Source organism: Coregonus clupeaformis, chromosome 37, assembly GCF_020615455.1.
Source record: "Coregonus clupeaformis isolate EN_2021a chromosome 37, ASM2061545v1, whole genome shotgun sequence".
Lineage (NCBI taxonomy): Eukaryota > Metazoa > Chordata > Actinopteri > Salmoniformes > Salmonidae > Coregonus > Coregonus clupeaformis.
Genome location: NC_059228.1, coordinates 31,021,721 through 31,045,494, shown reverse-complemented (window position 1 = coordinate 31,045,494; position 23,774 = coordinate 31,021,721). Strand labels below are relative to the sequence as shown.

Here is a 23,774-nt window from a genome sequence, read left to right as displayed (position 1 = left end):
AGCATACCCCAAAATGCTGGTAGGTTGTAAGTAATAGGCAGACATCTATTTGTCAGCAATGTTTGCAAATTACTGTACAGTATTGAAATACATTTATTATTGTCCATTGGGGAAATGCTGTCTATATTGAAATGTGCAGGACTGAAACCTACTCATAAATGTGGCAACCCTTTAGACCTGAATAATTACAGAACAATTTCGGTCATCATTCCAATCCACAAACTCTTATCAGCACTTAAAGATGCACTCTCAAACTTTTGTATAATTTCAGCCAGTAGATTTGAAAGTGGTGCTCACAAGCCAAAACAGGTCCCTGCTTTTAGTCATCCAGTCATTTAGCAGACGCTCTTATCCAGAGCGACTTACAGTTAGTGAGTGCATACATTATTATTATTATTATTATATATATATAAAAAAAATCATACCTTCCCCCCGTGGGAATCGAACCCACAACCCTGGCGTTGCAAACGCCATGCTCTACCAACTGAGCTACATCCCTGCCGGCCATTCCCTCCCCTACCCTGGACGACGCTGGGCCAATTGTGCGCCGCCCCATGGGTCTCCCGGTTGCGGCCGGCTACGACAGAGCCTGGATACGAACCAGGATCTCTAGTGGCACAGCTAGCACTGCATTTCTTGTGATATGTTACGAATTTAGCAATTTGTATGATATATGAATTTTGCAATTCGTGTGATATCTTAAGAATCCAATTTGTGCAATATGTTACAAATCTCTTGTGCTTAAGATCTGAGTGCATTTTTAACACATTAGGACCAAACACAACTCCTTAGCTTCAGGACTTCGCATGCATTGACTAAATAAATTATCATTGTGAAAAAAAGATCTGCATGCAAATAAGTCAGTGCTTAATGCAGCCACATCAAATCGGACACATATACACGCCTCTCTTCAAACTAACTTTGACATGTTGCAAAATGATCTTTCACAAATAATTGGGTTTTAAATTAAGTCCTTTGTGAAGGATCAAACGTTTCATCCCGTCTCATTCTAATTCTTAATCCTTCGATTCCTGTTGGCTTTTCAAAAATAAACTAACCAATAAACTTGTTTCCCCTCTGGTTTGTAGTCTTTTAAAACAAGGATTTAGTTTCTTATTTTTGTTCTTGAAACCTGCCCCCGGAATCCTTGCAGGATAGAGCAATTATAAAATGCCTGCCTGCACACTTGCATAAGCCCATTTGATAGTCATTAGGATAGGACGTACCCAGGAAATGTGATCCCAGGGGGCCAAACAACTGGGGGGAAGCTGTACACATTCAACACATGACTGGACTGAGACCAGAATCCTCCTTTGAGATTTGCATGAGTTTACTTATAAGTTTATCTTACCCAAAGACCATCAGAAGCCACATGGAGGATATCAAGTTATGATTTTATTCTGTCTGCCAATCTTTTCCATAGGATCAATTCATTAAGTTCATGTTTTGCTGATTCAATTATCAAGTTCATGAGCTGGTTAAGTGGACATAAAGTGATCAACTGTTCTGTTAAACTAATTGTATATTTTCTCTATAATTATTATTACAATGAACATAATGTACAAATTAGTTTGTTATGAGACAAGCATGGGTATTCAACAAACCATCATAAACTGAGGGCTCAATTGTCACGCCCTGGCTCGGGGGACTCTCGTATGTTGAGCCAGGGTGTTAGTTTCTATGTTTTTGTTGTGGGTCTAGGTTACTTATTTCTATGTTGGTCTGAGTGACTCCCAATCAGAGGCAACGAGTGTCAGCTGGTTGTCTCTGATTGGGAGCCATATTTAAACAGTCGGGTTTTCATTCGTGTTTGTGGGTTTTTGTTTCGAGTCTGTTTATGGTAACCGTGAACTGTCACGTATCGTTCGTTGTTTTGTTCGTGTTGCCTTCAGTGAGAATAAATATGTTTGCATTCAACGCTGCGCATTGGTCCACTCTGTTAGACGATCTTGACAGAAAAACCCACCACAACTGGACCAAGCAGCGAGTCGAGGAGCCATCGCCAGGGAAATCGCTGTCAGATCGCCGTGGCAGCTTCGACTCGGTCAAGCCCATTGAGGAGCTGAGTGACGAGGGTTGGAGACAGAGGAGCGAGAGGTGGGCGAGAACGATGGAGGCCTGGCCCACGGGGAGGAGAGACCCCCAGAAAAATTTTAGGGGGGGGCTCACGACGTCGGGGCAGCAGGAGGCCGCTATGGAGCGGTCCAGCGGGGTTGCAGAGGAGGCCGCCAGGTTACGGGGGCCACTGGTAGAAGAGGGGATGGAAGGTGTAGAGGCACGGCGAGAGGTACTGGGGTGTGTTACCAGTCCGGTCCGGCCCGTTCCAGATCCCGGTGTAGGGCCAGTGGTGTGTGTCCCTAGTACGGTCCGGTCTGTTCCTGCTCCCCGCACCAAGTCTGTGGTGCGTCTCGTCAGCCCGGCTCTGCCCATTCCTGCTCTCCGCACCAGGTCTGTGGTGCGCGTCGCCAGCCCAGTCCGGCCCATTCCTGCTCCCCGCATCAAGTCTGTGGTGCGTCTCGTCAGCCCGGCTCTGCCCGTTCCTGCTCCCCGCACCAGGTCTGTGGTGCGCGTCGCCAGCCCAGTCCGGCCCATTCCTGCTCCCCGCATCAAGTCTGTGGTGCGTCTCGTCAGCCCGGCTCTGCCCGTTCCTGCTCCCCGCACCACCCAGTCCGGCCCATTCCTGCTCCCCGCACCAAGCCTGTGGTGCGTCTCGTCAGCCCGGCTCTGCCCGTTCCTGCTCTCCGCACCAGGTCTGTGGTGCGCGTCGCCAGCCCAGTCCGGCCCATTCCTGCTCCCAGCACCAAGTCTGTGGTGCGTTTCGTCAGCCCTGTCCGGCCCGCTCCTGCTCCCCACACCAAGCCAGTGGTGTGCGTCGTCAGTTCAGCACGGCCCGTGCCTGTTCCCCACACCAAGCCAGTGGTGTGCGTTCGTCGGTCCGGCACGGCACGTGCCTGTTCCACTGGTGCCTGGTCCGGCGCCGGTCAGATGCGTTACGCCGAGCTAGAGCAATCCGCTCCACCAGTGTGCAGTCCAGCTCCGGTCAGCAGGACCAGACCGACCAGGGGTACTTTGGGGGGTTAGAGAGCGAGTGGGGATCATGCCCGAGCCGGATCCGCCGCCTAGGCGGAGTGCCCACCCGGTCCCTCCCCTGTTGTGTTTCGTTGGCGCGGTCGGAGTCCGCGCCTTTAGGGGGGTACTGTCACGCCCTGGCTCGGGGACTCTCGTATGTTGAGCCAGGGTGTTAGTTTCTATGTTTTTGTTGTGGGTCTAGGTTACTTATTTCTATGTTGGTCTGAGTGACTCCCAATCAGAGGCAACGAGTGTCAGCTGGTTGTCTCTGATTGGGAGCCATATTTAAACAGTCGGGTTTTCATTCGTGTTTGTGGGTTTTTGTTTCGAGTCTGTTTATGGTAACCGTGAACTGTCACGTATCGTTCGTTGTTTTGTTCGTGTTGCCTTCAGTGAGAATAAATATGTTTGCATTCAACGCTGCGCATTGGTCCACTCTGTTAGACGATCTTGACATCAATATAAACAATCAATACTCTACTGGTGACTGTCTCTGAGAAAACAGAGGGATCAATGTCCAGTGGAATAGGCAAACATCTGTTGATGGCAGGGTCAGCAAAAATGTAGATGGGACAAAATTGAGGCACTCAAATCATCATTAAATGATCGTAAAAGACCAAATAGTCCTGTAGGCCTACATAAATCCATGATTCTTGCATTTAACATGCGACATAGACTTACCCATAATAAACCATAAGCCTATAGCTTAATTAATAGACTATGAGACTAGAACAGAATGCCATGATATGACAGTAATAATCACAATACGCTTGGCAACCTCTCAGATCACTGGCTCAACAACCAGGCGATAGTAGGCTAGGCTAGGTGGCCACAAATGTAACCATTTAATCACTGGCACGGAGGCCAATCAAAGTAGGTTGCATTAGGTTACACGCTACATATTAACCCAATGAGTCGCACCAGCGTGAATTAGGTATTCTAACCCCCTTTAAACAGTGTGTGTTTGAGCTACATACTTCTGGGTTGTACCATTGTATTTGTCTTTTTCTTCTGCATCCGTTGGTACCAACCATTAGTCTGTGATTAACGGGGGCTGAGCTAGAGCGGTGTTTCCCTTACGAAAAAAGATTGCAGTCAGAGTGCAGTATAACTGCAGTATGCTGCAAATACTGCATCCAAAATAAAACTGTTTTATTTTACTGCAGTAATTTTGCAGTGTAACTGCAGTTAGAGTGCAATTACTGTGTCCAAAATACCACAGTTGACTGCAGTTACTACAATTTTACTGCAGTTTCAAAACTGCAATCTTTTTTTGTGAGGGGCCAAGGGCCAGGTCTTTTTTACAAAAACATCTGTAGATTCAGAATGGTTTGAGCTACAAACTATTAAAAAGTGGAGACTCTATGATGCTCACAAGCTGCACAAGATGGCGTTAGAAGGTAATTGGTGTCTATAATATTGAAATAAACTCACGTAGTTGCTGTCACAAACTCCAAACTCCACACTGTTGTCACTGACTAGTTGGATATTAATTTCCCACTGAGCAAACAATTCCTGTACTTGCAGCATTCATATAAATTCATTTTTATCAGGTTTTTACTTTGGCGGACCTTATTTTTTTAACGACATTTGTCAAAACCCATGAATGCAACTGTTTTATGTTTTCCTTGTAGGCCTGCTTGTCCTGAAAAGAACATGATGAAACACTTCATAGTGAGGCTAAATATAATGACTGGACATGCAGATAAATGAAAGTTAGAAAAGGGTTAAACACCATCCCAGGAAACATAAATTACAACAGTATGCTAATACACATAACAATAAGCCATATTATAGCCTACAGTGCCTTCGGAAAGTATTCAGACCCCTTGACCTTTTCCACATTTTGTTAGGTTACGGCCTTGTTCTAAAATGTATTATAAAAAAATATTCCCTCATCAATATACACACATTACCCCTTAATGACAAAGCAAAAATTGATTTTTCAAAATTGTTGCTAATTTCTTACAAATAAAAAACAGAAATATAATAATTACAAAAGTATTCAGACCCTTTACTCAGTACTTTATTGAAGCCCCTTTGGCAGCGATTACAGCCTTGAGTCTTCTTGGTTATGACGCTACAAGCTTGGCACACCTGTATTTGGGGAGTTTCTCCCATTCTTCTCTGCAGATCCTCTCAAGCTCTATCAGGTTGGATGTGGAGCGTCGCTGCACAGCTATTTTCAGGTCTCCCCAGAGATGTTCAATCGGGTTCAAGTCCGGGCTCTGGCTGGGCCACAAGGACATTCAGAGACTTGTCCTGAAGCCACTCGTCCGTTGTCTTGGCTGTGTGCTTAGGGTCATTGTCCTGTTGGAAGGTGAACCTTCGCCCCAGTCTGAGGTCCTGAGCGCTCTGGAGCAGGTTTTCATCAAGGATCTCTCTGTACTTTGCTCCGTTCATCTTTCCCTCGATCCTGACTAGTCTCCCAATCCCTGGCTAGCTGAAAAACATCCCCACAACATGATGCTGCCACCACCATGCTTCACCATAGGGATGGTGCCAGGTTTCCTCCAGACGTGACGCTTGGCATTCAGGCCAAAGAGTTCAATCTTGGTTTCATCAGACCAGAGAATCTTGTTTCTCATGGTCTGAGAGTCTTTAGGTGCCTTTTGGCAAACTAACCAAAGGTGGACTCTAATTTTTACATTTTAGTCATTTAGCAGACGCTCTTATCCAGAGCGACTTACAGTTAGTGAGTGCATACATTTTCATACTGGCCCCCCATGGGAAATGAACCCACAACCCTGGCGTTGCAAGCGCCATGCTCTACCAACTGAGCTACAGAAGACTAATCAAGTTGTAGAAACATCTCAAGGATGATCAATGGAAACAGGATGCACCTGAGCTAAATTTCGAGTCTCATAGCAAAGGATCTGAATACTTATGTAAATAACGTATCTGTTTTTTGTTTTTAATACATTTGCTAAAATTTCAAAAAACCTGTATTCTCTTTGTCATTATGGGGTATTGTGTGTAGATTGCTGAGGAAATTGTTTTCTTTGAATTGAATACTTTCCGAAGAACAGTGCTCACCAACATTTTCTTAGTCGAGATGACTTTCGGAGTCAAAATGCAAGCCGAGCGAAGGTAATTGAGGTAACTGAACTAAATGACTATCGCCCCGTAGCACTCACTTCTGTCATCATAAAGTGCTTTGAGAGGCTAGTTAAGGATCATATCACCTCCACCTTACCCAACACCCACTAAAATTTGCATACCACCCCAGCAGATCCACGGATGTTGCAATCTCCATCGCACTGCACACTGCCCTATCCCATCTGGACATGAGGAATACCTACACTACATGACCAAAAGTATGTGGACACCTGCTCGTCGAACATCTCATTCCAAAATCATGGGCATTAATATGGAGTTGGTCCCCCCTTTGGAGGCTGTTACAGTATAGCAGCACTCTTCTGGGAAGGCTTTCCACTAGATGTTGGAACATTGCTGCAGGGACTTGCTTCCATTCAGCCACAAGAGCATTATTGAGGTCGGGCACTGATGTTGGGCGATTAGGCCTGGCTCGCAGTCAGCGTTCCAATTCATCCCAAAGGTGTTCGATGGAGTTGAGGTCAGGGCTCTGTGCAAGCCAGTCAAGTTCTTCCACACCGATCTCGACAAACCATTTCTGTATGGACCTCGCTTTGTGCACGGGGAATTGTCATGCTGAAACAGGAAAGGGCCTTCCCCAAACTTTTGCCACAAAGTTGGAAGCACAGAATCGTCTAGAATGTCATTGTATGCTGTAGTGTTAAGATTTCCCTTCACTGGAAGTAAGGGGCCTAGCCCAAACCATGAAAAGCAGCCCCAGACCATTATTCCTCCTCCTGCAAACTTTACAGTTGGCACTATGCATTGGGGCAGGTAGCATTCTCCTGGCATCCGCCGAACCCAGATTCGTCCGTTGGACTGCCAGATGGTGAAGCGTGATTCATCACTCCAGAGAATGCGTTTCCACTGCTCTAGAGTCCACTGGCGGAGAGTTTTACACCACTCCAGCCGACGCTTGGCATTGCGCATGGTGGTCTTAGGCTTGTGTGCGGCTGCTCGACCATGGAAACCCATTTAATGAAGCTCCCGACGAACAATTATTGTGCTGACATTGCTTCCAGAGGCAGTTTGGAACTCGGTAGTGAGTGTTGCAACCGAGGACAGATGATTTTTACATGCTACACGCTTCAGCACTCGGCGGTCCCTTTCTGTGAGCTTGTGTGGCCTACCACTTCACGGCTGAGCCGTTGTTGCTCCTAGAGGTTTCCACTTCACAATAACAACACTTATAGTTGACCAGGGCAGCTCTAGCAGGGCTGAAATTTGACAAACTGACTTGTTGGAAAGGTGGCATCCTATGACAGTGCCATGCCAACAGTGCCATGTCGAAAGTCACTGAGTTCTTCAGTAAGGCCATTCTACTGCCAATGTTTGTCTATGGAGATTGCATGGATGTGTGCTCGACTTTTAGTGGATTCGGCTGAAATAGCCAAATCCAATAATTTGAAGGGGTGTCCAAATACTTTTGTATAGATAGTGTGTGTGTGTATATATATATATATATATATATATACAGTGGGGAAAAAAAGTATTTAGTCAGCCACCAATTGTGCAAGTTCTCCCACTTAAAAAGATGAGAGAGGCCTGTAATTTTCATCATAGGTACACGTCAACTATGACAGACAAATTGAGGAAAAAAATCCAGAAAATCACATTGTAGGATTTTTAATGAATTTATTTGCAAATTATGGTGGAAAATAAGTATTTGGTCACCTACAAACAAGCAAGATTTCTGGCTCTCACAGACCTGTAACTTCTTCTTTAAGAGGCTCCTCTGTCCTCCACTCATTACCTGTATTAATGGCACCTGTTTGAACTTGTTATCAGTATAAAAGACACCTGTCCACAACCTCAAACAGTCACACTCCAAACTCCACTATGGCCAAGACCAAAGAGCTGTCAAAGGACACCAGAAACAAAATTGTAGACCTGCACCAGGCTGGGAAGACTGAATCTGCAATAGGTAAGCAGCTTGGTTTGAAGAAATCAGCTGTGGGAGCAATTATTAGGAAATGGAAGACATACAAGACCACTGATAATCTCCCTCGATCTGGGGCTCCACGCAAGATCTCACCCCGTGGGGTCAAAATAATGATCACAAGAACGGTGAGCAAAAATCCCAGAACCACACGGGGGGACCTCGTTAATGACCTGCAGAGAGCTGGGACCAAAGTAACAAAGCCTACCATCAGTAACACACTACGCCGCCAGGGACTCAAATCCTGCAGTGCCAGACGTGTCCCCCTGCTTAAGCCAGTACATGTCCAGGCCCGTCTGAAGTTTGCTAGAGTGCATTTGGATGATCCAGAAGAGGATTGGGAGAATGTAATATGGTCAGATGAAACCAAAATAGAACTTTTTGGTAAAAACTCAACTCGTCGTGTTTGGAGGACAAAGAATGCTGAGTTGCATCCAAAGAACACCATACCTACTGTGAAGCATAGGGGTGGAAACATCATGCTTTGGGGCTGTTTTTCTGCAAAGGGACCAGGACGACTGATCCGTGTAAAGGAAAGAATGAATGGGGCCATGTATCGTGAGATTTTGAGTGAAAACCTCCTTCCATCAGCAAGGGCATTGAAGATGAAACGTGGCTGGGTCTTTCAGCATGACAATGATCCCAAACACACCGCCCGGGCAATGAAGGAGTGGCTTCGTAAGAAGCATTTCAAGGTCCTGGAGTGGCCTAGCCAGTCTCCAGATCTCAACCCCCATAGAAAATCTTTGGAGGGAGTTGAAAGTCTGTGTTGCCCAGCGACAGACCCAAAACATCACTGCTCTAGAGGAGATCTGCATGGAGGAATGGGCCAAAATACCAGCAACAGTGTGTGAAAACCTTGTGAAGACTTACAGAAAACGTTTGACCTGTGTCATTGCCAACAAAGGGTATATAACAAAGTATTGAGAAACTTTTGTTATTGAACAAATACTTATTTTCCATCATAATTTGCAAATAAATTCATTTAAAATCCTACAATGTGATTTTCTGGATTTTTTTTTCTCATTTTGTCTGTCATAGTTGACGTGTACCTATGATGAAAATTACAGGCCTCTCTCATCTTTTTAAGTGGGAGAACTTGCATAGTTGGTGGCTGACTAAATACTTTTTTCCCCCACTGTATATATATATATATATATACACAGTTGAAGTCGGAAGTTTACATACACCTTAGCCAAATACATTTAAACTCAGTTTTTCACAATTCCTGACATTTAATCCTAGTCAAAATTCCCTGTTTAAGGTCAGTTAGGATCACCACTTTATTTTAAGAATGTGAAATGTCATAATAATAGCAGAGAGAATGATTTATTTCAGCTTGTATTTCTTTCATCACATTCCAGTGGGTCAGAAGTTTACATACACTCAATTAGTATTTGGTGGCATTGCCTTTAAATTGTTCAACTTGGGTCAAACATTTTGGGTAGCCTTCCACAAGCTTCACACAATAAGTTGGGTGAATTTTGGCCCATTCCTCCTGACAGAGCTGGTGTAACTGAGTCAGGTTTCTAGGCCTCCTTGCTCGCACACGCTTTTTCAGTTCTGCCCACATATTTTCTATAGGATTGAGGTCAGGGCTTTGTGATGGCCACTCCAATACCTTGACTTTGTTGTCCTTAAGCCACTTTGCCACAACTTTGTAAGTATGCTTGGGTTCATTGTCCATTTGGAAGACCCATTTGCGACCAAGCTTTAACTTCCTGACTGATGTCTCTTCAATATATCCACATAATTGTCCTTCCTCATGAATGCATCTATTTTGTGAAGTGCACCAGTCCCTCCTGCAGCAAAGCACCCCCACAGCATGATGCTGCCACCCTTGTGCTTCACGGTTGGGATGGTGTTCTTCGGCTTGCAAGCCTTCCCCTTTTTCCTCCAAACATAACGATGGTCATTATGGCAAAATAGTTATATTTTTGTTTCATCAGACCAGAGGACATTTCTCCAAAAAGTAAGATCTTTGTCCTCATGTGCAGTTGCAAACCGTAGTCTGGCTTTTTTATGGCGATTTTGGAGCAGTGGCTTCTTCCTTGCTGAGCGGCCTTTCAGGTTATGTCGATATAGGACTCGTTTTACTGTGGATATAGATACTTTTGTACCGGTTTCCTCCAGCATCTTCACAGGGTCCTTTGCTGTTGTTCTGGGATTGATTGGCACTTTTCGCACCAAAGTACGTTCATCTCTAGGAGACAGAACACGTCTCCTTCCTGAGCGGTATGACAGCTGCGTGATCCCATGGTGTTTATACTTGCGTACTATTGTTTCTACAGATGAACGTGTTACCTTAAGGCATTGGAAAATTGCTTTTCTGAGGTCTTGTCTGATTTATTTTGATTTTCCCATGATGTCAAGCAAAGAGGCACTGAGTTTGAAGGTAGGCCTTGAAATACATCCACAGGTACACCTCCAATTGACTCAAATGATGTCAATTAGCCTATCAGAAGCTTCTAAAGCCATGACATCATTTTCTGGAATTTTCCAAGCTGTTTAAAGGCACAGTCAACTTAGTGTATGTAAACTTCTGACCCACTGGAATTGTGATACAGAGAATTATAAGTGAAATAATCTGTCTGTAAACAATTGTTGGAAGAATTACTTGTGTCATGCACAAATTAGATGTCCTAACCGACTTGCCAAAACTATAGTTTGTTAACAAGACATTTGTGGAGTGGTTGAAAAACGAGTTTTAATGACTCCAACCTAAGTGTATGTAAACTTCTGACTTTAACTGTATCTGTAGTGCTATGAAAAAGTAGTTGCCCCCATTATAATTTTCTCTACTTTTGCATATTTGTGATACTGAATGTTATCAGATCTTCAACCAAAACCTAATATTAGATAAAGGGAACATAAGTGAACAAATAACACAACAATTACATATTTATTTCAGAAACAAAGTTATGCAACACCCAATTCCCCTGTGTGAAAAAGTAATTGCCCCCTTACACTCAATAACTGGTTGTGCCACCTTTAGCTGCAATGACTCCAACCAAATGCTTCCTGTAGTTGTTGATCAGCCTCTCACGTCGCTGTGGAGGAATTTTGTCCCACTCTTCCATGCAGAACTGCTTTAACTCAGTGATGTGTGGGTTTTCAAGCATGAACTGCTCGTTTCAAGTCCTGCCACAACATCTCAATTGGGATTAGGTCTGGATTTTGATTAGGCCATTCCAAAACTTCCAATTTGTTGCTTTTTAGCAATTTTCATGTAGAATTGATTGTGTGTTTTGGATCATTTGTCTTGCTGCATGACCCAGCTGCGCTTCAGCTTCAGCTCACAGACGGATGGTCTGACATTCTCCTGTAGAATTCTCTGATACAGAGCAGAATTCATGGTTCCTTCTATTAAGGCAAGTCGTCCAGGTCCTGAGGCAGCAAAGCATCCCCAAACCATCACACCACCACCACCATGCTTGACCTTTGGTATGATGTTCTTACTGTAGAATGCAGAGTTTGGTTTTCGCCAGGCATTACTGGAACCATGTTGTCCAAAAAGTTATACTTTTGAATCATCTGTCCATAGAACGTTCTTCCAAGAGTCTTGATGATCATCCAGGTGCTTTTTGGCAAACTTGAGTCAACTTTTTGGACGAGATGGGTCCCATTAGGGGGCAAATACTTTTTCATAGCACTGTATATATATATTAGTGATGTGCGGGTTGACTAATAACCCGTAGTCCCCGTGGTTATATCCACGGGGCGGACAGGTTTAGGGTCATTAAATATAGACCTATGGCTTGTCAAGGGAACTGGAAACTGAAATGGATACTGAAATCTGGACACTGACTGTAGGTCTATAACCTCTCACATAGCCTTAATATTAACTCCTGCAGAGTAAAGCATTTCTTGCAATACAATTATACACCAAATGAAGGCAAAATGTGGACTTGGGAACAGGAGTGAAGAAATATGATTATGCTCAGTTAGATGCCATTTGTAGAGGTGCTGTCTTCATCATAAAAGCTGATTAGTATTTCAACCACATAAAATATGCATCGAAGCCGAACTGAAATCTTATCAGAAACACGTTGGGTCATTTTCACAGCTTTCTTTATCCTTACAACAATTGTATTTTCTCTCCAGTCCCTAAACATCTTTACTCTGCGAAAGATGACAGAGTAAACTTTACCGATGTCAACTAGATTGAAGCATTAATTCTATCGATCTATTACATTATTCTGTTGAGCAAGTTTTTTTTTTATCTTCCAGGGCAACATATAATGACAAAAGAGAAGCTACATGTATCTAATTATAGACAAGTTGACTAACAAATAGCCTACCAAAATGTCGGAAATTATAAGCAGAAACATATCTAAATCAGACAATAAAATATCCTGCACCCCGTCAAAAAATCATTCTGCCGTCTTTGACTGTAGCCTATAGCACATTTTCTATGTTTCCAGATTAGGGTTGGATGCAGGCTTCAGTTTTTCACTTTATCACATATAGTCGAGCAGTTGCGGATGGGTTATTAGTAATTGCGGGCTGGTGCGGGTGAACAAACAGCTGACCTGTGCACCCCTAAAACACTGTATATATACAGTACCAGTCAAAAGTTTGGACACACCTACTCATTCAAGGGTTTTTCTTTATTTTTACTATTTTCTACATTGTAGAATAATAGTGAAGACATCAAAACTATGAAATAACACATTTAGAATTCAAGGCACACTTAACCAGCATGGCTACCACAGGATTCTGCAGCGATACGCCATCCCATCTGGTTTGGGCTTAGTGGCGCTATCATTTGTTTTTCAACAGGACAATGACCCAACACACCTCCAGGCTGTGTAAGGGCTATTTTACCAAGAAGGAGAGTGATAGAGTGCTGCATCAGATGACCTGGCCTCCACAATCCCCTGACCTCAAACCAACTGAGATGGTTTGGGATGAGTCGGACCGCAGAGTGAAGGAAAAGCAGCTAACAAGTGCTCAGCATATGTGGGAACTCCTTCAAGACTGTTGGAAAAGCATTCCAGGTGAAGCTGGTTGAGAGAATGCCAAGAGTGTGCAAAGCTGTCATCAAGGCAAAGGGTGGCTATTTGAAGAATCTCAAATATAACATATATTTTGATTTGTTTAACACTTTTTTGGTTACTACATGATTCCATATGTGTTATTTTATAGTTTTGATGTCTTCACTACTATTCTACAATGTAAGAAATAGTAAAAATAAAGAAAAACCCTTGAATGAGTAGGTATGTCCAGACTTTTGACTGGTAGTGTATATTTATATTCCCAACTCTGACATTGCTCGTTCTTTTAATTTTGGGGATTTGTGTGTATTTTGAGTCCAATTATCTGCTGAGCGCGGGAGATCAAGTGCGCCTACAATGTATCGATTGTTTATGTCTCTTATGCGTGGGGCCGGCCCTGGTAGGATGCTCTACAGGACCACTATCACAAACCACTGTTACCAATTTGATCAATTTACTGGGAGCAAAGGTACAACTGTGAAACAGATGAAACTGAAATTTCTCTTCTCACCATGTTTCATTTTCATGCACATGCAAATTATATATATAACATTCAGGGGATGATTCTTCTCTCTATACACCAAGTCACTTGGCTCTGTCATATCCTCACATGGTCTCTCCTATCATTGCTACGCAGACGACACACAATTATTATTTGTTCCTTTCCCCCTTCTGATAACCAGGTGGCGAATCGCATCTCTGCATGTCTGGCAGACATATCAGTGTGGATGTCGGATCACCACCTCAAGCTGAACCTCGGCAAGACAGAGCTGCGCTTCCTCCCGGGGAAGGACTGTCCGCTCCATGATCTCGCCATCACGGTTGACAACTCCATTGTGTCCTCCTCCCAGAGTGCAAAGAACCTTGGCGTGACCCTGGACAATACCCTGTCGTTCTCCGCTAACATCAAAGCGGTGACCTGATCCTGCAGGTTCATGCTCTACAACATTCGCAGAGTATGACCCTACCTTACACAGAAAGCGGCACAGGTCCTAATCCAGGCACTTGTCATCTCCCGTCTGGATTACTGCAACTCGCTGTTGGCTGGGCTCCCTGCCTGTGCCATTAAACCCCTTCAACTTATCCAGAACGCTGCAGCCCGTCTGGTGTTCAACCTTCCCAAGTTCTCTCATGTCTCCCCGCTCCTCCGCACACTCCACTGGCTTCCAGTTGAGGCTTGCATCTACTACAAGACCATGGTGCTTGCCTACGGAGCTGTGAGGGGAACGGCACCTCCTTACCTTCAGGCTCTGATCAGATCCTACACCCAAACGAGGGCACTACGTTCATCCACCTCTGGCCTGCTAGCTCCCCTACCTCTACGGAAGCACAGTTCCCGCTCAGCCCAGTCAAAGCTATTCGCTGCTCTGGCACCCCAAAGGTGGAACAAGCTCCCCCACAACGCCAGGACAGCGGAGGCACTGACCACCTTCCGGAGACACTTGAAACCCTACCTCTTTAAGGAATACCTGGAATAGTATAAAGTAATCCTTCTTCCCCCACCCCCCATAAAAAATTTAAAAGATAAATTAAAAAAGGTGGTTGTCCCACTGGCTATCATAAGTTGAATGCACCAATTTGTAAGTTGCTCTGGATAAGAGCCTCTGCTAAATGAAATAAATGTAATGAGGTGCTATATTGTTTAGACCAGGGGTGTCAAACTCATTCCATGGAGGGCCTTGGATCTGCAGGTTTTTGGTTTTTCCTTACAATTAAAACCTAGACAACCAGGTTTGGGAGTTCCTAACGAATTAGTGACCTTAATTGATCAATCAAGTACAAGGGAGGAGCGAAGCGGCCACTCGGTCTTCCGTGGAATGAGTTTGACACCTGTGGTTTAGACCATACAAATCATTGCGCTGCTTTATTTATTGACCTGTCGAAGGCATTTGATTCGGTTAATCATTTCTTACTTTTTCTAAGGTTGTCTGAAATAAGCCTAGATCAGGCATCTTGCAATTGACTCAAAAACTATCTAACGGACATAATGTGTGCTTGCTTAATGACGTTATCAAATCTAGATTCATAATACGAAAGGTGTGCTGCAGGCAATGTACCCTCTAAGCTGTGCGGCCGCGCACTTCCTCCAGTACTGCAGCGAAGGAGAAATGCTGTGCGGCGCAGAGACGCAAGATGAAAATTAGTTCGCCCCATTATTTTGCACTATATAGATCAACGTTTTTTCTGTGATCGAATCGATACTATATCAGCCCCTTTTCAATGCAACAAACCAAAAAATATATAACTTTGCAAGATTGAGTCTGTGATTTTGTTGTAGGCAGAGCCAGTCCGAACCGAGAAGAATTAAATTGGCGGGAGTAGCCCACTAGCTGTCTTTCAATCACCCGAGAGTGAATGCGCAGTTCAGATCAGACCGCAGAGCCGCGCGTCTGCACATTTGTTGATATTCTTTGCTAGTTAGCGAGTTATTAGCCCAGTTATACATAAGTATAGGTCAGCAATGGGGAAGTACTGCTTCCTACAAGAGAACAAAACGTGTAGGCTACATTTCAAGCTGTCTTTGAAAAGCCAGTCAGATAAAAAGCTTATGTCTTAATTAAAGAGGCAGCGTTGTATTTTGAGACAGGCTTGAATATGCAAATAAGCAGAAGGGTAGCCTACATTGTCTAATTCTCTGTATGGTAATAATAATTAATATTATTTTGTAAAGTTGTTTCTTGCATCATACAACACAATACAATTTACAGTCACCTATTTGGCCCATGGTGTTACAAACCAAGTAAAAAATAAAGAATTCATGTCAAGCCCTTCATAATGTCCCGTGTAGCTCAGTTGGTAGAGCATGGCGTTTTCAACGCCAGGGTTGTGGGTACGTTTCCCACGGGGGACCATTATCAAAAAAAATTCTATGCACTAACTGTAAGTCGCTCTGGATAAGAGTGTCTGCTAAATGACTAAAATGTAAATGATTCCATTTCATTACAATCCACAGGATGGATGCATTCATATTCACATCATAATAAAAAGCTGAGAGAAACGAAGAGGGAGAGGTTGTTTTCTATCTAGAAGATGGCCCTAGTGCAGGCTAGGTTTCTTCTCTTGCCATTTAAAATTAGCAGCTAATTTCGATTTGGGCAGTCACTGACATGAATTAATCAACTAGGCTCCAGGGGAAAACAAAAACTAGCAGGAGTGTGACTGTAGACAACTGGATGTAGATCATATGACACTGTTTTCAACCTTTTCCTTTTCTCTACAAGGCTGGAAACAGAAAGAAAGATGAAGTGATTATCCAGCCTTAAAGCACATTAACTCTGCTAATCGGGCTCCCGAGTGGCGCAGTGGTCTAAGACACTGCATCTCAGTGCTTGAGGCGTCACTACAGACCCCCTGGTTCGATTCCAGGCTGTATCACAACCGGCCGTGATTGGGAGTCCCATAGGGCAGCACAGAATTGTAAATAAGAATTGTGTGCCTAGTTGAAAAAAATCATCTGGAGCCGTTTGACTCCACTATGAATAATTACTGTCACATTTACTGGCCATCTGAGTCACACATTTAAATGAACTTCACTGAGCTTCAATATGAATTAAGTTCCATTTGCATTCAAATGCTTGAAGCCAGTTTCCCCATTAACTCTCACCAATTAAAATCAATACGTAAGCATCACACTTTGTTTTTTAATTCCTCTCCATCTTTAATGTTGTTCCAGAGTCTCTCCGGAAAGTTTATAATGAAGAGAGCATTTGGTTGAGTTAGTAACTCAGGGCAGGCAGGGTCAACTTCCTGCTCAACTGCTCTGAAGCCGCCGCAGGAGAACACAAATCAACAAGGATAAGCGTCCCCACCAACAAATGTGTGATGGAATAAATAAGACCAGGCGAAATCTCCCTCTGTCATTTCAAATCTCAGTCATTTCAGACTGAGTGGAATGTACACATGGTTGTCTCACACTACCTCACTCTAACAGAGTCTAAGCAGGTTTAGTGAAGGGGGTGCAGGTAAGAACATGGTGAAATACAATGATGAGGGGGAGAAGAAGGAGGAGGAGCAGGATAGCCTCTGGTAAGACAAGTGGTGGCGGTCTATGTATATTTGTAAACAACAGCTGGTGCACGATATCTAAGGAAGTCTCGAGGTTTTGCTCGCCTGAGGTAGAGTATCTCATGATAAGCTGTAGACCACACTATCTATCAAGAGAGTTTTCATCTATATTCTTCGTAGCTGTCTATTTACTACCACAAACCGATGCTGGCACTAAGACCGCACTCAATGAACTGTATACGGCCATAAGCAAACAGGAAAATGCTCATCCAGAGGCGGCGCTCCTAGTGGCCGGGGACTTTAACCTCATTTCTACCAGCATGTTAAATGTGCAACCAGAGGGAAAAACTCTAGACCACCTTTACTCCACACACAGAGACGCGTACAAAGCTCTCCTTCACCCTCCATTTGGCAAATCTGACCATAATTCTATATTCATGATTCCTGCTTACAAGCAAAAACTAAAGCAGGAAGCACCAGTGTCTCGGTCAATAAAAAAGTGGGCAGATGAAGCAGATGCTAAACTACAGGACTGTTTTGCTAGCACAGACTGGAATATGTTCTGGGATTCTTCCGATGGCATTGAGGAGAACACCACATCAGTCACTTGCTTCATCAATAAGTGCATCGATGACGTCGTCCCCACAGTGACTGTACGTACATACCCCAACCAGAAGCCATGGATTACAGGCAACATCCGCAATGAGCTAAAAGGTAGAGCTGCCGCTTTCAAGGAGCTGGACTCTAGCCCGGAAGCTTATAAGAAATCCCGCTATGCCATCCGACGAACCATCAAACAGGCAAAGCGTCAATACAGGACTAAGATCAAATCGTACTACACCGGCTCTGACGCTCGTCGGATGTGGCAGGGCTTGCAAACAATTACAGACTACAAAGGAAGGCACAGCCGCGAGCTGCCCAGTGACAAGCTCAATTACTTTTATGCTCGCTTCGAGGCAAGTAACACTGAAACATGCATGAGAGCATCAGCTGTACCGGACGACTGTGTGATCACGCTCTCCGTAGCCGATGTGAGTAAGACCTTTAAACAGGTCAACATTCACAAGGCCGCAGGGCCAGACGGATTACCAGGACGTGTACTCCGAGCATTCGCTGACCAACTGGCAAGTGTCTTCACTGATATTTTCAACCTCTCCCTGTCTGAGTCTGTAATACCAACATGTTTCAAGCAGACCACCATAGTCCCTGTGCCCAACAACACTAAGGTAACCTGCCTAAATGACTACCGACCCGTAGCACTCACGTCTGTAGCCATGAAGTGCTTTGAAAGGCTGGTCATGACTCACATCAACACCATTATCCCAGAAACCCTAGACCCACTCCAATTTGCATACCACCCCAACAGATCCACAGATGATGCAATCTCTATTGCGCTCCACACTGCCCTTTCACACCTGGACAAAAGGAACACCTATGTGAGAATGCTATTAATTGACTACAGCTCAGCGTTCAACACCATAGTGCCCTCAAAGCTCATCACTAAGCTAAGGACCCTGGGACTGAACACCTCCCTCTGCAACTGGATCCTGGACTTCCTGACAGGCTGCCCCCAGGTGGTAAGGGTAGGTAACAACAAATCCGCCACGCTGATCCTCAACACAGGGGCCCCTCAGGAGTGCGTTCTCAGTCCCCTCCTGTACTCCCTGTTCACTCATGACTGCATGGCCAGGCACGACTCCAACACCATCATTAAGTTTGCCGATGACACAATAGTGGTAGGCCTGATCACCGACAATGACAAGACAGCCTATAGGGAGGAGGTCAGAGACCTGGCCGTGTGGTGCCAGGACAACAACCTCTCCCTCAACGTGATCAAGACAAAGGAGATGATTGTGGACTACAGGAAAAAGAAGAGGACCGAGCATTCTCATCGACGGGGCTGTAGTGGAGCAGGTTGAGAGCTTCAAGTTCCTTGGTGTCCACATCACCAACAAACTAACATGGTCCAAGCACACCAAGGCAGTCGTCTTAAGGAGACTGAAACGATTGGGCATTTTTCCTCAGATCCTCAAAAGGTTCTACAGCTGCACCATCGAGAACATCCTGACTGGTTTCCATCACTGCCTGGTATGGCAACTGATCGGCCTCTGACCGCAAGGCACTACAGAGGGTAGTGCGTACGGCCCAGTACATCACTGGGGCCAAGCTTCCTGCCATCCAGGACCTCTATACCAGGCGATGTCAGAGGAAGGCCCTAAAAATTGTCAAAGACTCCAGCCACCCTAGTCATAGACTGTTCTCTCTGCTACCGCACGGCAAGCGGTACCGGAGCACCAAGCCTAGGTCCAAGAGGCTTCTAAACAGCTTCTGACAATTTTTGGGTATTCTTTCTTAAAACTGCATTATTGGTTAAGGGCTTGTAAGTAAGCATTTCACTGTTGTATTCGGCACGTGACAAATACAATTTGATTTGATTTGAAGCAGAAGATAATGGTGAGGAATAGGAGGAGATAAAGGAGGAGGAAAAAGGAGAGGACAATTATGAGGACAATGATGATGATAATGGCTCCCACTCTCACTGCACCCACACAAATACACCCAGACAAATAGTCCAAGGCCAATATCACTGTGGACAAAGACCTTAAATTCCTCTGATAACTTCAGATAAACCAAACCCGTCTGTGATGCATCCCCTAGGTGGAAGTGTTTGACAGCACCAGGAGGACGGTTTGAATGGGCTTAGACTAAAGCCCACACTTTGCCTGCCTACAGATCAAACAGGAAGGAGAGTCGGAGGTGATACGTTATACAGTCAGACAGGGTGAATAATGGAAAAGATATGTCCTGGACAGAATACCAGCATATCATATGTCAGGGGTGATAAGGGAGATATGTCCGGGATAGTGTGGGCTTCTCCAGGGAACTGACAACTTTCAAAGAAAACAATGGGTTCCATGTCCAACTCTCTGGGCCAATGTTAAGCTGAGATCTCAACTTTTATGGCAGTCAATCTTATTCTGTCACCATCACACCATCTATTTGATCCATTGACACCTTGGATAAGTCCGCTGGAATGATTTTACCTGGAGTGATTACTATGGGTATTAAGATTTTTTTTCTCCCCATTATGACCATGGTATTGGATGAGAGGTGGGCAGCCAATAAGATACTTAATAACAATCCAATTGCACAACTTCAGACATATTACCTGCAGTACCTCAATAGAAATGGGAAATATTTGGAACGATACACATCTGGCAACCACTTTATTTCTCTATTTCCTTTTATTTCATTTAACTGGGACAGTTTCCATCATTCATATTATTCTATGTGATAGATGACTCTCATGATATAAACTTTGTCTCTGGCTACACATTTGTTTGAAATGTTTTTCTATAGACGACACCATGATTCAACAACAATTGATTTGGGCCAGCCAAGAGGTTAAATCAATATGGGTAGTTGTCCGAATTATATCAAAGTCACTGGATCACGAGTGGATGAACAAAAAGGTCAATATCTTAAAAGCTTTGCACTTTCAATTAACAAATAAGCAGTGATACATCAAGCGTGAAAAAAACATTGAAGATAATACCCAACATGGTTTTTGAAAAGGCGACTTTTTATATCTTTGCTTTCTGAGCTGTAAATTCAAAAATATTCTCTCTGCCCATATTTTGGTAATGCATGCAGGTCAGCTATTAGACCATTAGGTACCCATTTACAGCACAATACAATCTGGTGCTAATGGGTTGCAAAGCGATCGGAGCACTGGTCATTATCCTCAAAACAGGGCTGGCATTTCCGAACGAAAAGTGTGCAGCACTCAAATGAGCATATCGATTGGGAAAAGTTCAAGGGATCACAGTGAAAATCGTAAAATATTTTTTTACATTCTGGCTAATAAACATGCTTCAGATTTTATATGTGGCTTGCTTACTACTACATCCATGAGTTTCAAAGGTATTGGGACAGTGACACATATTTTGTTGTTTTGGCTCTGCACTTTGGATTTGAAATGATACAATGACCGAGGTTAAAGTGCAGACTGTCAGCTTTCATTTGGGGGTATTTTCATCCATATTGGGTGAACCGTTTAGAAATTACAGCACGTTTTGTACATTGTCCCCCCATTTAGGGTACAAAAAGTATTGGGACAAATTCACTTATATGTGTGTTAAAGTAGTAAAATGTTAAGTATTTGGTCCCATATTTATAGCACGCAATGACTACATCAAGCTTGTGACTCTACACATTTGTTGGATGCATTTGCTGTTTGTTTTGGTTTTGTTTCAGATAATAATATAAATTAATGGTAAATAATGTATTGTCATTTTGGAGTCTCTTTTATTGTAAATAAGAATATAATGTGTTTCTAAACACTTCTTCATTAATGTGGATGCTACCATAATTAGGAATAATCCTGAATGAATCTTGAATAATGATGAGTGAGAAAGTTAGAGGCATAAATATCATACCACCCCCAAAAAATGCTAACCTCCCCTGTTATTGTAATGGTGAGATGTTAGCATGTCTTGGGGATATCAATCAAATTCAATCAAATGTATTTATAAAGCCCTTTTTACATCAGCAGATGTCACAAAGTGCTTATACAGAAACCCAGCCTAAAACCCCAAACAGCAAGCAATGCAGATGTAGAAGCACGGTGGCTAGGAAAAACTCCCTGGAGAGGCAGGAACCTAGGACGAAACCTAGAGAGGAACCAGGCTCTGAGGGGTGGCCAGTCCTCTTCTGGTATGATATTTGTGCGTCTGTAACTTTCTCACTCATCATTATTCACAATTAATTCTGGACTATCCATAATCATGGTAGCATCCACAGCCAAAACAAAACTAAAAAAATGTCACTGCCAATACTTTTGGAGGGACTTCTGATATAGTTGCACTAAAGACCAACTGAGATCTGGCTGACTGACTACTGAGAGTTCCTTCCTGGCACCACTATTCCAGGTTCATTAAAACGTGTTGTTGAGTTTTATAATTTCTGAATAGGTTTGCTTGTTAAAAAGAATCTCTCTATAAGGGGATGATAATGCTCCTGCTGTAACATTGAGATCCTCAGGGGCTCTTTTCCCTGGCCTCTCTCTCTAAGAGTCGTCTCTGTCTGATGGCAGATGCAATGCTTGTTCTCTTTTCATTAGTGAAGAGGCAGCCATGATAGCTTCCCACACGAGAGCAGACTATACTGCTGCCTCACACTCCTTTTGTTGTTGTGTGTGTATGCCTGTGCGTGTGTATGCCTGCGCATGTTCGTGTGTGTATTTGTGTTTGTGCGTGCGTGTGTGTGCGTGCGTGCTAAAGGCAGTCAACCCTCTCTTTGGGAGTGACAGATTGCACCATCATACTGCACCTCGAGTCTTACAAAATACATCAGGGTATACAATATTTGGGTCATTGTCTCTCCACATGGACTTAGTCATTCCTGTTTCATCCTTTATTGCACCTTTACAGTCTAATTGTCAGATCTAAGGTATGTATTTTTCTGTCTAGCTTGCGGTGGATATAATTGTGCTCTTATGATCTCTCACCATAATAATTGCCCCTGAGGGGATTAATAATAGTAATATCTAATTGAACCAAACCAGTTCTGACTCTAATGCTACGTTCCAAAACTTGCTAATGCCAGCAATATCTGATTACCAGTTGCATTAATTGATAGCTTTAAAGCTAATGAAGTCCTGCCATCTTGGCAAATTAGCTCAATTAATTTAATTTGGCATTAATTAGGAGCAGGGATAGTTCAAGTCTCCCTCTTTAAATCAGTAACTACAAGACGTCGCTATCAGAGCCAGCGATCAGTGGTGTGGTGGGTGGTAATAAGTGAGGGAGGCATGTGAGAGTCAGTGGGAGACAGTGTTTTCAAGGCCACCTATTCCAGACAGGAAACAGAGTGTTGAATAACTGTTCAATCTTCCCTCTACTCCTCTTCCTCCAACCGTGAATTCCAATGTTCTTCTGAAGATGGAAGGCATTGAACTAAATTCCAGACAAATATGAGCTCATATGAATTAATATATGAAGCTGACATCCAAAAGGAGCAATATCCTTATTTGTCTGAGGACATACCACAGTAGTCATGCTACAGTAGTCAGAAAAAAATCATGTGGGAGGTATGGCAACAATTCTCCATTCCATTTCTCTTCTTGTTTTTCTGTAGGCCTAATTTTTATCAATGTAAATAAAGTGAGTGATTTGTAATGACAAAGAGAATGTCAAGAAGTTTTTAATGTCAACAACACTGTAGATCAACTATGTTGAATTTATTTTTTTATGATGTATTTACCCAGTATTGTGTGTAGACTACAGATGATTAAGAAGATGTTTGTCTTGTCTATTTCAAGAACAATAAATCATCTGTTGCAATCAAACACTACTGTATCCATCTACCAAGGCAGTAAAGAGATAAAGCCGTGTTGGCGAGTCATGCTGACAGTACGCTAGTCGTCCAACTCACTAATCTGAAACAGTCCTACCCCTTTTGGAAGAGCCTGTGCTTGCTATTTTCAGCATATTGTTGTCCTTCTGGGGTGCATTTTTTTTTAGGCATGTGAAAAAGGAACACAGTGATCCATCCATACAGTACATACCCTCCCATCGGCACTCGGGAACGTATTGTTGAGGCTAAATCTCTCACAAATGAGAAAAAGAGAGAATAACAAACTGAACAGGGATATCATATCATAGCTA

General features: G+C 43.6%; 1 protein-coding gene across 1 annotated transcript in view; it reads right to left on the bottom strand.

The window, feature by feature from the left end:
• Positions 1-23,774, bottom strand: part of LOC121553565 (melanopsin-A-like) — an 87,422-nt gene that overhangs the window by 25,342 nt on the left and 38,306 nt on the right. The gene's annotated exons all lie outside the window — the stretch shown is intronic.